This window comes from Rissa tridactyla, chromosome Z (genome assembly GCF_028500815.1).
Source record: "Rissa tridactyla isolate bRisTri1 chromosome Z, bRisTri1.patW.cur.20221130, whole genome shotgun sequence".
Classification (NCBI taxonomy): Eukaryota; Metazoa; Chordata; class Aves; order Charadriiformes; family Laridae; genus Rissa; species Rissa tridactyla.
In genome coordinates, this window is record NC_071497.1 from 221,624 (window position 1) to 234,323 (window position 12,700).

Here is a 12,700-nt window from a genome sequence, read left to right on the forward strand (position 1 = left end):
TCTGCTCACCGTGCACTGCTCACCTCCTCTTGGGCTCCCCGGGGGTAAATGTGGCCGTGTCCCTCTGCAGTGGTGCTAACTGCTCTTGGGTCTGGGTTCCTGACATGGCAAGAGTGAAGCTGGCCTGGTGGTGGTTTGCAGCCCCCACTGGGGTCTATTCCTGACAAAATGGGTAATCTCCTGCTGGAAGGGACCCCCCAGAACCACAACCAGCCAGCCTGGCAGCATTATGCCGCGTCCCCAGCAGAGCAGGACCTCGTCAGTCAGCTTCATCGCAGCGCCTGCAGCCACTGACTGTCTCAGCACAAGGCACTTTCCTTGTCCCATATAGCTTCTAAGCCCCGTGCTGCTGCCCCACAGAGTCCTCCATCAGCAGGGCTGGTGGCCTCCTGCCGCTCTGGCCAAGGCTGCGTCTCCTCCAGCAGCAGATGCACAGCCCTGGGGTCCTGGACACTCAATGTTGGGAGTTCTGGGCAGGACTGGGGTCACCAGTACCCCCTTGCTCCATGTGGCAGCTGTGGAGGTGGGGTGGTGGGAGAGGACCCTGTACTCACAAGCCTGTGGTTTAATTTGCTGAGAAGGTGCTGCTAGCCCCGTTAACTCATAAATGCCAGATTGTCGGGTAGGGTGAGGGCTTGGCAAAGCTGCCTGGAGGTGTCACGGTCTTGCAAGGCCAGTGAAGAGTGGACATGGAGACATGGAGACAAGGACCCACTGGGAGAAGGGGCTTTTTCCTCCATCAGTCATTCTTCCTGTCATTGCCAGCATCTCTGGTGACAGGAAGATTTTGATCCACGGCTTCATGCTGTGGTTCCATGGGCCCTCCTGAGGCACCGGCACTCGTCTCTCCTTCCCTGCATCCCGTGGCTCCAAGCCCTCCAAGCCCTCCAAGCTCTGTGCTGCCCCTTGGCCTCCACATGCCTGGAGGGACTGCCCTGTCCCGTGGGGAATGGAGGGAGCCTCGGGGTCGTCCCTCCGAATGTACTCACTTCCCACCCCTCACCTCCCCGGGATCTCCAGGGTCCCGCCTTGGACAGAGGGACCCGAGCTGATCATGGGAGCATATCGCCCATCCCCCTGGGGCCTGAGACAGCAGGAGCCCGGCTTCCCCCGTCCTGTCCCAGTCTGAGCATCCTTCCATTGCTGCTCTTGCTTGCCTCGTTGTGCCCGTGTCCCCGCGTCCCTTGCTGTGCCCACAGCAGAGGCGACTCCTCGCCTTCATGCAGCTTGCAGGGCCAGGGATTTTGCAGGTGGGCTGCAATGTGCAGGGCACTGCCGTTTGAGGCTCTGTGATGTTCAGAAGTCTATTAGCCAGATGAAAGTCTGCCTTTACTGGAGGGTGATGTGTACTTAGGCTGTTATACTATTACCACAAGATTATTTTTAAAGCATTTCCCGAGGTTTCCTGTAGGGAGGAAAAATATATCATCTCCATTAGGGATTTCAACCACACCAGTTTCTGTAATCCTTCTTAAGGGATAGCTAGGATTTTGTATTTATGAGCAACCAAAACCTTTAGACGATGCTGTTCTAAGGAGCAATATTTTAATTTTCCTTTCTTAAAACAGACAACTGCCACCTTTAAAAGGAGGCTCAAAGTTCTACCTGGAGAGAATTCACAGCAGATAGATCAAACTGGGCACTAGTTGCCTTTTTGTGGTGGCCGCCGTGCTGGGTCTCTGCCAGCTGGGGCTGGAGGAGCGGCCACATGGCCCCGGAACTGGGGCAGCTCCTGGGGCTTCCCCACGCATCTCCTGCCCTGCATTCCCATTGCCAGGCCCAATGGACAAGCCCAGACCACCGCCGGCTGCTTCCCTGCTGGGCTGGCCAGGAGAGGCAGCAGAGACGGGGCTTCTGGATTTTCACAGCAGGCAGCCGTTTTGGGGGGGAGTGGGGAGACTCCTCGCAGGGGTATGACCGCGCAGCACCTGGTGCGGCCCAGAGAGACCGGGGAGAGGAATGAGCTCCAGTGCTGCACGAGCAGCCATCGCACACAGGTGTGGGCAGCACCGTCTTCCTGAGCTGCTGGGCCAGTGGTCACCCTGGCCAGCCCGGCAAGAGGGAGGGTTGTCCGGCTGGCATCATGGCATCGGGTGTCCCCCCAGCCCCGCGCCTGCCCGGTGTGCAGGGAGGACATGCCAGACTCACAGCCTGGCAGCTCATCCCTCCCTGGAGCTCTCCTCCGCTCGCCCCGTCCGCTTCTGGCCGAAAGCTGCTGGCTGAGGCCGAGGCCAGGTGAGTCAAGCTGGTTCCCAAGAAGAGGGAAGGCTCGTTAATCCCCAGACTCCTCCTGAACAGGCTGCGATGGTGCTGCACCATTTTTTGTCAGACCTCATCCCATCCTCCAGTCTTACCAGATGAGCTTCCATCCCGGGCAGCGACGCTGGGTTTGCACGGCAGCCACCAGTTTCCAGAGATGTAACTGGAAGGCTGCTGGAGGAAACTCCTCTGGGGGAGGCCTGGCACCTGCATTTTACCGTTGCCGTTAAACGTGGACCCAGAAGGCAGCCTGCGGTTGCATTATGTGATGCCGCGTGTGGAGAAATGGGCAGCCGGCACTGCCCAATCCTGGCTCAGCCCCCGCGTTGCCGGGCCTCTCCCAACGCCTCAGCCCCTGCTGTGGAGCAGCGGCTGGGGGCTCGGCAGCCCTGTCCCGGGGTCCCCGTCCCGCTGGGATACGGGGAGAGGGGGTCCAGCCTGTATTCCTCACCAACAGCCCCTCTGGGCACTGGGAACGGCAGCCCAAGAGGGAGCGAAACCCTCTAAACAGGGACAAAATAAGTGGCTGGTGTCGGCATTGTGACGAGGCGCTGTTTGCTGTGCATCACTGCCAATTGCCAAAACAAGCCTTCCTCCTCCTAATGGTCTTTCAATAAAAATATAGCGGCGTGCTCAGGGTGACTACCTGCAGCAGGGTGAGGGGGAGAGGGACTAAACGCAGTGAAAGAAAGCAGGCTACGGTTAACAATGGAGCATTTAGAGAAAAGAGAAAAAAGGCAGGCAGATGGCATGAATATTAGTGCATGAAAATGACTAACACTCTGAGAATTTCCCAGTGTACTTCTGACTGGTTTGGGCTTGCTTTTATAATTAATTTATGGAAAGCACCTAAATTGGGAATAAACACAATCTCGCAAATCCCTTCTAATCTCTGCCTGTATTTTTGAAATGATACCCTGAAGGTATAGTTTCTTATAATGATTAAACTGTTTTCCTTTTAAGAATTAAAAGGGACTTTTTTCATGTGATTGTGCAGAGCATTAGTGGTCAGGACCGAACTCAGAACTGTTTTAGATGCAATCTTTGTTGGAATTGCCCAGATGGGGGCATTTCCCCACCAGAACGCTAGATGCTAAATCTGCCAGTATTTTAATTTTGGATTCATGTATTTTAACGCAAAATATGACCTGGTGTGCTGTCAGCCACCTAATGACTCAGAAGCATTCTGCCACTAGCATAAATTTGGAAACTTCCTTTAACATAAAAAAATGTATTTTTCGTTAAGTTACTGCATGTCTCCAACAATAAAAGCAGAGCTCCCTCCCTGGGGCAGGATGCACAGAAAGTGCTTGGGGAGGGTCTGGCAGACGGGGGACCCACAGTGCGCCGGCGGATCCTGGTCTCCGGGTGCGCACGGGAGCAAGGTGTTCAGTGCAGCTCTGCACTGAGGAGAAGCCTGGAGAGACACTGCTTTGCTCCACAGACCTGTGCCGTGGTTCCTGATGGTGCTCACAGGGGTCCTGCCCGTGTCCCCTGCAGAGGGGAGAAGCAGCAAGGGGCGGATGAGCGGAGCAGCGCCCTGGGATGCATTCCACTGGCTCCAGGGTGACCGGGGTCCCCCGGGACAGCTATGCGCAGCTTGTCACCCCTGGGGAGGCACACGGCTGCGGAGCTGCCAGAGCACCCCGGGCTCCGCAGGGCACACGTGTGGCACAGCGGGAGGGCTGGGGGGGGCGGCTGGCAGGAGGCGTCATTGTCATCCCCCTCTCCCTCTGTGCCCGTGCACCGGCAGGAGGAGACCCCATGTGTGTGGAGAAGACCCAGCCAGAGGGACCAGAGTCAAGAGGATGGGCACCGCCTGCTGCCGCGGTGGCTCTGATGGCACAGCTCGCCGATCCTCATGCCGATGTGCAGGGTGGTCCCGGGGCCTTTCCTGTGTGCCACCACATGCCGAGGCTTTGCTGCACCTCTGCAGTGGCAGGTCAGAGGCTCTGGCGTGAGCCAGGAGACACTGGCCCTCGAGATCCGCTGTGGTGGGCACAGGGGCAGTGCTGGCCTGGGGAGGCCATGGAAATTTTGGTGGTTTTCATGGCCATGGGGCTGCGCTTGGAGGGGGGTCTGGTAGTGAGGACATGCGGGTGTGGGAAGGAAACTGGGTTTTTATTACATGGCTTATCATGTTTCAACATGGAAATCAAGGTAAGAATTACCCAGGGCACAACCTGTCCCTTTGATTTGGCCTTTGCAGCTCAGTCATGCATAGGAGAAGCCTTTTCCTTGTTCCCTCCAGCAGCATCTTCTTGTAATGGCTAATGGGAAAATATCACGGCAGCGAAAAATTCTCTCACCCTCATAAACACAGTGACAAGGCTAAGTGATCCGTCTGCAGTGCAAGCAGGGTGTTTGGGCTGCATGTCTCAGATGAATGCTTCCCATTTTGCAGGCTGTTTGCATGTGCTTTATGAGCTCCGGCAGTAATTCAGGCAACTGCCAGACAGATGACGAGAGAGGAGATGGGCAGAGGACGCGGCGACGCTGGCTGCCACCTGTGCTGCCGCTGGCACGTGGCTGGGACCTCTCACAGCCCGGGGGGTGGCCACCAGCCTGGCTGGGAGGGCCAGCTGCACTGGAGCGCCTCATGTCCCTCGTGGTGCGGCTGCCCGTGGCGCTGCCAGGTGTCACCGGGGGCTGCGGCTTCGCCATGCTGGAGCTGGGGCCACGAGCTGGGTTGGTTTTTGCAAAGTCCACAATAGGGTATTTACTTTTCTCCTGTTGCGGCCATGTGTTCGATTGCAACTTTCTCAGGGGTCCACATACTCTGTTTTGCTCAACAGTTCTCTCCTACGCATAGGATTGCTAGGTTTTAACATAGTTCTGTTCTTCAGGGAAAAAGAAGAGAGAGTGAGAAAGATTGAATGTGATCTTTGTGTTCAGAATATTACTGCAGTAATTAAAATGCTTGGGAAGGTGTTCTGTTCCCAAAAGTAATAAACAGTTTTGAATGTTTTGCCCCATTAATTGCATATTAGTTAAACACGTATTTTTTATAACATGCGTATTCACTCACCTGCTTACTCTGGCAGTTAAATGCATGTTTAAATATGCATTATACCCTTTAATGCATAGTAATGATTTGGTAGAGAGCAAAGGCTCTTTTTGAGGAGTCCCTTTCAAGGGAGTAGATGTTTGTCTTGTGGGGTCTCACGTTGGCTCTGGGAGGTGAAACGCCTCAGGTCTGCTGAGTTCACGGGGCACGGCGGGGCTGCTCGCGTCGCCCTGCGCAGCCCTGCGTACCCGGTGTGCCGCCGGCACTGACACGGTGCCTGCAGGACGGTCCCTGCGGCCGGCAGCCTCCTCCCTGCGGTGGCCGCTTCGCCCTCCCGGGTCTGAAGCCGGCGCTCACAGAGAAACACCCCAGCTTTTGTGAAGGGCCGGGCTTCAGGGGTGAAGGGGAAGGACTGGTGGCCGTGCCCCGGTCCCCCAGGTGACCCGGCATGGCCTAGGGTGGGTGACAGACCTCTGCCGGCACTGCAGCATTGGGTCGTGGCACAGGGCAGCAGCTCCATTCCTGGGGCCCTCGTGCACTTTCTGTGACAGAAGCGTCAGCTGGGAAGGGTCCAGAGAGCTCGCTCGGACTCCTTTTTCTCCTCCAGATCTCAGCAAAAGATGCTCTAACTTCAGATGCCCAAATTCAGTGAAGGTTCTGGACCTGGTGACGAGCTTGTCAAGGAGGTAACTCCTGCTGATTTTAGGTGGGTGCTTCACGTTGTCAGATTTTGTAGGAAACATGGATTGCATCCTTTCGGTGGCCACAGTGGACTGGTGCGCAGAGTCAGGAGCTGCCCTGGAAATGCTGGCCGGTGTTCAGCAAAGGCTGAGACCTGCCCATGCAAGGGAAGCAGGGTCACCAGTGCCCAGGACAGCACAGGCCATTCTGGCGGTTGCCCTCACCGCTCAGGATTACCTGCTTTTGCTTTTGGACAGTAAAACACAACAGCGAGGGCTCAGCAGAGTCACCATCTGCTATGGGAGTGGAAACAGCTTTTGTTAGGTCATTTGCTAACTGAGGGATCTCTGTATGTCTGAAAGCTCATCTGCCTTCCTCCCGTACCCCCAGATGTCGTCTCCTGTGACAGGACCCTGATCTACACCTCTGCTGGCTGGGAGGCAGGTGAGCAGCTTCCACCGCCTCCCCGGCCCCTCTGCAGGCGTCGTGCCGAAGACTCTTTCCCTCCTGCCAGGTCCCTCCTGCTGCCGCTTCCAGCCGTTTCCTGCTGCACTGGCTGCCCGGGAAGGTCCTGCCGGGAGTGTCCTGCCCTGGGGAGCGGCACTGAGCCCTGGGCAGCCGCCGCGTCCCAAGCAGGGCCAGCAGTGCGGCTGCAGCAGAGCAGGGGCAAAGCCAAGCTGCTCCCTGCACTGACCATGCCTCGCCCCCCGTTGTGGGCTGCCCTGACTGCAGCGAGCCATCTCCACAGCGTGGATGGGGCAGCCAGCACGGACACACCACCCTCTGCTCGCCCTCCTGGGAGCTACCAGAGCCCCGGGGCCAGCAGCAGGAGGGATCTGCCTCTCCCCCACCAGAGCTGGGTATTGTGGGACATTTTTGGTGGCATCACAGGCTCAGGAGCGGAGCTGTGTGGGGTGACACATGTGCTACTGTTCCTCCGGTGGAGACCCAGACCTCAGAGCGTTGCCACTGTGATCACCTCCTCCCTGGCAGTGCCGCCCTCCATCCAGGAGGCTCCCGGCCGTTGCACAAGCTCAGTGGCCCCATGGCCCCGCGCCGCAGCCGTGCCCTGCCGGTGCTGTGGCTGTTGGTCTCGTGTGGCGCCATGCCGTGAGCAGCGGCCGAGGGCGCAGCGTGGCACCGGGCCTGTTCCCGAGCGGCCGCCCCCCGGCAGCGCCCCCTCCCCAGGAGCTGCATCTGGCCCTGCTGGCATCGCCGCTCGGATGTGTCCGTGTTTCCAGCCATGGGTCTGGCTGCAGTCTTCTTAGGAACAATGCGCTCCTACTGTATGGTACCAGATTGTACATCAAAACTATTATTTCCAACATCTCTGGCTTAATTGTAAAACTATAATACAAATGACATTGGGGGTTTGCTGGAGTTAAATTTTAATAGCAAGCCAGTGCCCTTTTAATGACATTTTATACATTTAAATTGGGCATGATCCCTTTGGGAACAGTAATTTTATTCATGGAGATTATGTCTAATTTGAATATAAAAACACCACTAAAAAGATATTGGATTTGCTATTTTTCACTTGCAGGAGCTCCGGAGTCCAATCTTCCCAACTGACTGGGCTTTGGTGGATTAAAAAAAAACCAACAAAACCCCCCAACTTCCATCCAGCAAAGCGCAGTGCAGAAATCTGTGTGTGTACAACTGCCGACAGCGCAGCCCGGCGCCCCGCGCCCTGCAGACAGCCCTCCCCTGCAGCCGTGGCCACTGCCTGCCCCTGGCTGTGGCTCTGGGCATGGAGGGACGAGGGAGCGGAAGCCAGGACGGGCCGTGACTGTGGCCGGAGGGTCACATCTCTGGAGCAGCTCGGCCGAGGTGGCTGCCCCAGCCCTGGTGCATCCGCGCTGGGCGTCTGCTGGGATGGGACTGCAGCTGGAGCTCGGCAGAGTCTCTGAATTGCAGCACCAAATTCCTGTGGCTTCTGTCAAAGTGACAGCGTTTGGTTGGGGCAGGTCCTCGTCCCACCGAGGGCAGGACAGGGCCCATCTGGCTCCGTACTTTGGTGGCATCAGTGCCACTTGTCTTTTCTCATGATGGCGAGGTAAAGATGGACGACCGACAGGCAAAGCTTCTCGGGGGGGATGTCACTCACCCACCCACACTCACTGCCTGCTGCATATGAGCCCCTCGGTGGCCCATGGACCCTGGCACACAACCAGCGCTGGGGTGCACAGGGGTTCCGGGATGGCTTCTGCAGCAGGGAGGATGCTGAGCGGAGAGGTACCACCTTCGTAAGAAACGTGCTCGAGTCCTCTCTGCCGAGGCGGCTGGCTGGGGGAATTGGGGCCATTTCGGTGTGTACCCATTGTGGCTGAACCCTGCTGTGCCCTCTCCATGTGGTGCTGCAGGAGAAGACAGGCGGTGGCCGGGCGAGACCTGCAGATGGACAATGGTTCCGCTCCCACCTGGGGACCAGAATAAAACCGCCAGGGCTGCGGACCCCCTTGGCTCGCTGGGGAGCGGGAGGGGAGGGCGGGTGTGCTGGTGGGCCCGCGCAGAAGAAGAGGTGCTGGTGAGGACCTGGAAGGCACACGGGCGGGTGGCTGGGTGGCCTTAAGGGGGCTGAGGTGGCCAGTTGGCTGTATATAGCCCTCCCTGGCCACCAGCCGTACCCCTCAGCGTCACCGAGACGATAACGGCGCTGACACTGATGGGCGCCTGCACAAAGCTGCAGCCTCATCTCCGAGACAGGATAAACTGTTTGGCCTTTGGACAAGATTATTTCTGTTCAGAACAGGATTGTTATCACTTAATTGAAAATAATTATCCAATGCAAATTGGCTTCAAGTTGGCAGGCTGAGTTGAGAAGATGGCGTGTTTCCAAGCTGTCCTGAGAAGAGCTGCGCGCGATGGCAGGGTGAGAGGCTGGGACTGTCCGCAGGGCCGGGGGAGGACACTGTGGGGACGGACATTGTCTGCAACCCCACAAGGAAAATGGGGGGACTCGTCCCACCTGCCTGGTGCTCACACGCACTGGGGCTCTCCAGTTTGCCTTTCCAAAGCTCCAAAGCTCGGAGAAGCTTTGACTCTCCTCGAGAGCGGGACGCATCAGCCCATCGGCAGGTGGCCCCGGCCAGCACCGCCCTGCTCCCGTCTCTGGCCTCAGCTGCAGCCAGCATCCAGCACGGCTGCAAAGGAGACAAGATGCCACTTTGGCCCGGGGCTGGCTCTGAGTCACACACCAGCATCTTCCTGCTGGGCACCACAGGAGCCAGACACGTCGTTCGGTGAGGGAGTGCTGGGGGAGCCCATGGCGCTGCCACAGCCCCCAGGAAGGTGGTGGGAGAGTTGGCACTGGAACCAGCCTCCTCAAGAGACCTCCACTCAAGTGTAACGGGAAGGTGTTAATGAGCCCATACCCTGTCCTGAGGGGGTCTGCACCTGAGGTTTCTTCACCTGAAGGGTGCAGCTCCCCTGCTGTCAGTCAGGATAGCTGCAGTTGCGTCCAAGGGATGGAATGGAGACAGCTGGTGCTGTAGAGGGGCTGGGCCACAGCCAGGACATGGAAACCTTCCTTCTGGTGCTCCAACCCAAGGGGGCACCTAAGCCTCGGCTGGCCTTATGCCTCTTCTACTGAAGCTGTTCTTGCTACACACAAGCAGACCATCATTCAAAATGTCACTTGCATCAGCGTGTTCTTGCCAGAAAACTTCTAAGGAGACCCAGAGATGCCTATGTGTCTCTGTGAGATTCCTCCCACACCAGCCCCCTCAATAACTGCTGAACCTTCCACTTTTGGGGTCCCTGTGGCCACCCTTGTCTGCAGGATCAATAGGCCACAGTCAGCCAGGGGATCTGCCAGGGAAGACCCTGCCTGATGGAGATCATCACCAGGGGACTTGTCCTGCCCTGGGTGAACACGGGTGCGTGGCCGCTTTTGTTGTGACGCAGCGGTGCTCTCCCTGTCTGTCTACCTCAGGGACAGCCATCGGGGACAGCCGAGCCCAGGGAAAGGCGCAGGGACTCTGTTGTCTGAGGCCATCTGCGCCAGTGGGGATGAGCCCTCCGTGGTGACCAGAGCCCGGTTCTTTGGCTTCCCCTTCAAAGGGAGATGCGGGATCACCCCACCTTGTCAGCTTCCTGCTCCCTTTCCCAGTCCCACTTCTCACTTACGGAGGTGCCAGCAGGCGCCCCCCGGTGCAGGGGTGGCCAGCAGAGGAGGCCACGGCAGATGCCGGCGTGGCCGAGACACCAGCTGACCCCGGCCGGCGTCTGCGTGTCCATGACGCTGTCCTGCCAGCGAGGACCCGCACCTGCAGTCCAGGGGCTCTCTGACGCCTTTCTGCCCTTGGTATTTCCTCCTCTCCCTGTTCTTTTTTTTCTGCCTGAATGGGTTTGGATTAGACAAGACCATCCTGAATGCACACAACGCCTCTACCAGTGCCCAAATACACGAGAGAATACTGAGTTTCCACAACAGTTTTTATATGATTTGACCAAACTGGTACAAGGTTAATTAAAACCCCCAATGTTTAAATGCAGTTTCATCAGAAGAAGCGTAAAATGCTTCTGCAAGAATCTCTGTCAGGACTTTTCAAAGATAGTGTACTTTACCCGGCAAAGCACAATTAGACACAGTCAAATATTGTCCTGGTTAAAGACTATTAATTTTCCTTACATTTGTCATGAATTAATTTTTTCTGGCTATATCAACAGTGTTTCCTTTATAAATACAACTGGCTCCTTTACATTGAAAAATTAAATTTGCTTTGATAATGAACTGAGGTGCTAATAATCGTTTTGCAATGCAAAAAAGTGCAATTACTGGCTGTCGTGCCACAGTCAGCTGTAACTGTCTGAAAGTCTGCGTTGGTACCGGCGAACACAGTGACGACAGTCGAGTTACTCGGGGTCACAGGGACAGGACCGTGACAGGCTGAGCGCGGGGCCGTGGGTGTGCAGCTGGTCCCCTCCGGGGCCGGGGGGCTTTGCTGCGCGTCCCAGGAGCTGGACCCCGCTCTGCCACCGCCGCCCGCCCAGGCGGCTGCAGGGCTCTTCCGTGCTGTGATGCTGCAGGCTCGCCTCGGTTCCCTCTTTGCAGCAGCGCTCCCACATGCTGCTGCAGGTCCCGTGGCTGCTCCCCACTGTCACGCTCGTGCCCTGCCACTGCTGCCTTCACGCAGCTGCCCCTGGCCCTGCCGCCATCGCCTGGGAGCATGGCCAACGGCCGGGTGGCCCTTTGTGCGGCTGGGTGCTGTCAGCAGGGGCTGTGCGGCTGCTGGTGTGAATTCCTGCTCCCCAAAAGGCTTGGAGAAGCTATGCGAAGGTGATGAGGCTTTCGTTCCTTCTCCAGGATGTCCTCAGTCATGCCAGCAGCAAGGAGCAGAAGGGAGACGCAGCAGCCAGTTTGTGTCTCCTTGCCTCAAACTTCTGCCCAGGCTGAGGACGGGAGCAGGACCGGACGCCGTAGCTCTCCAGGCCCCCGCGCTCCTCTGAGAGATTTCTGCCTGTCAGGGCACACGCGGTTGGGCACGAGTCTAAACTCTGTTGGCTTTCTTGTACCCATGTAGAAGACAGAAAAGCAGAGGCCTTGAGGTGCCAAATCAGCGCTCTAACGATGACGAGGGGTGTGATCTGCAAACAACATCCACTTTAGGTAGTGCTTCCTACCTTTAGCCGAGACGGTTTTGCTCATATATTTTAGAAGTTTAAAAAAGCTCAGAATGTGTGAATGTGTGTATTTTTAAAAATATATCATTTTATAGCTTGGTGTTGACTTTGTTCTTTTGTTGAAAGTAAATCATTAAAGGAAAAATTGTGAGACAAAATGAAAAACCACCGTGCACAGAAAATCCAGCAGGAGTTCAATAGAAACCTCTTAACACACAAGCAAGAGGAGGAGGAGGAGGATAAAGCTTTGCTTGGCCTGCTTCAGCATATGCTGAATTTCCCGTATAGTGGGATTCTTAGAGCTTATGTTCTTCCTAAGCCCCAAAAACCAGGATAAAGATGAATTTTTGCAGGACCCAGTGATTAGGAAGTCAAAATGCTGCAGACAGACTTTACGGTGATGGCAGCTCTCCTGCTCCAGCAGTGCTTTATCGAGTGCACCCACCGACGTTTCGGCAGCAGCAAAGCACAGAGCACCTCATCCATGTGGGCAGCTTCCCTCACATTACCCTGACGTGTTTTTCGCCTGATTTAATAAGTTTTGCAGAGCAGGAGATTCCCTCCTGGTGAACACCTGAGAGGGCTTGTGCCACGCCAGCGAGGAAGAGGAGAGGGTTTAGCATTTCAATTCCCTGCTCAAATCATCTTCCAAACTGACACACACACTGGGAGCTGAACACAACCCCATTTCCACCAGGAGAAGACCTTTTGCGGATGCTGGATCATCCTCTTTGCACTGGTGGTAGGGTCTTGGTGGGAGCACCTGCGAGGAGCAGGTGAGGAAGGAGAAATCCCTTTGCCCAAGAAGCAAACCCAGCTCTGGAAGGGGCCAGTCTCTGGTGGGGGCTGCTGACCCGCCGGCAGGAGAATCCAGTCCTGTCTAAAAAGCGCTTGTGAGCCAGGGCGGTGTGAGCGCGCTGCCTCGCTGATCCAGCCTGTGAAAGCCTGAGGTGATGAGGTGTCCTCATCCACCCATCCACGCAAACTGAGCCTGGGATTGTCTTTTAAATTGATTCTCTCACAGAGCAAAATCTCGGCACTTGGAAGAGCCGTTCAGTGGAGTGTGGGTGGAACAAGATCTGTTGGTAAGAGCGAGACCGTCCCGAGGCTCGCGGGTCTGCAGCATCA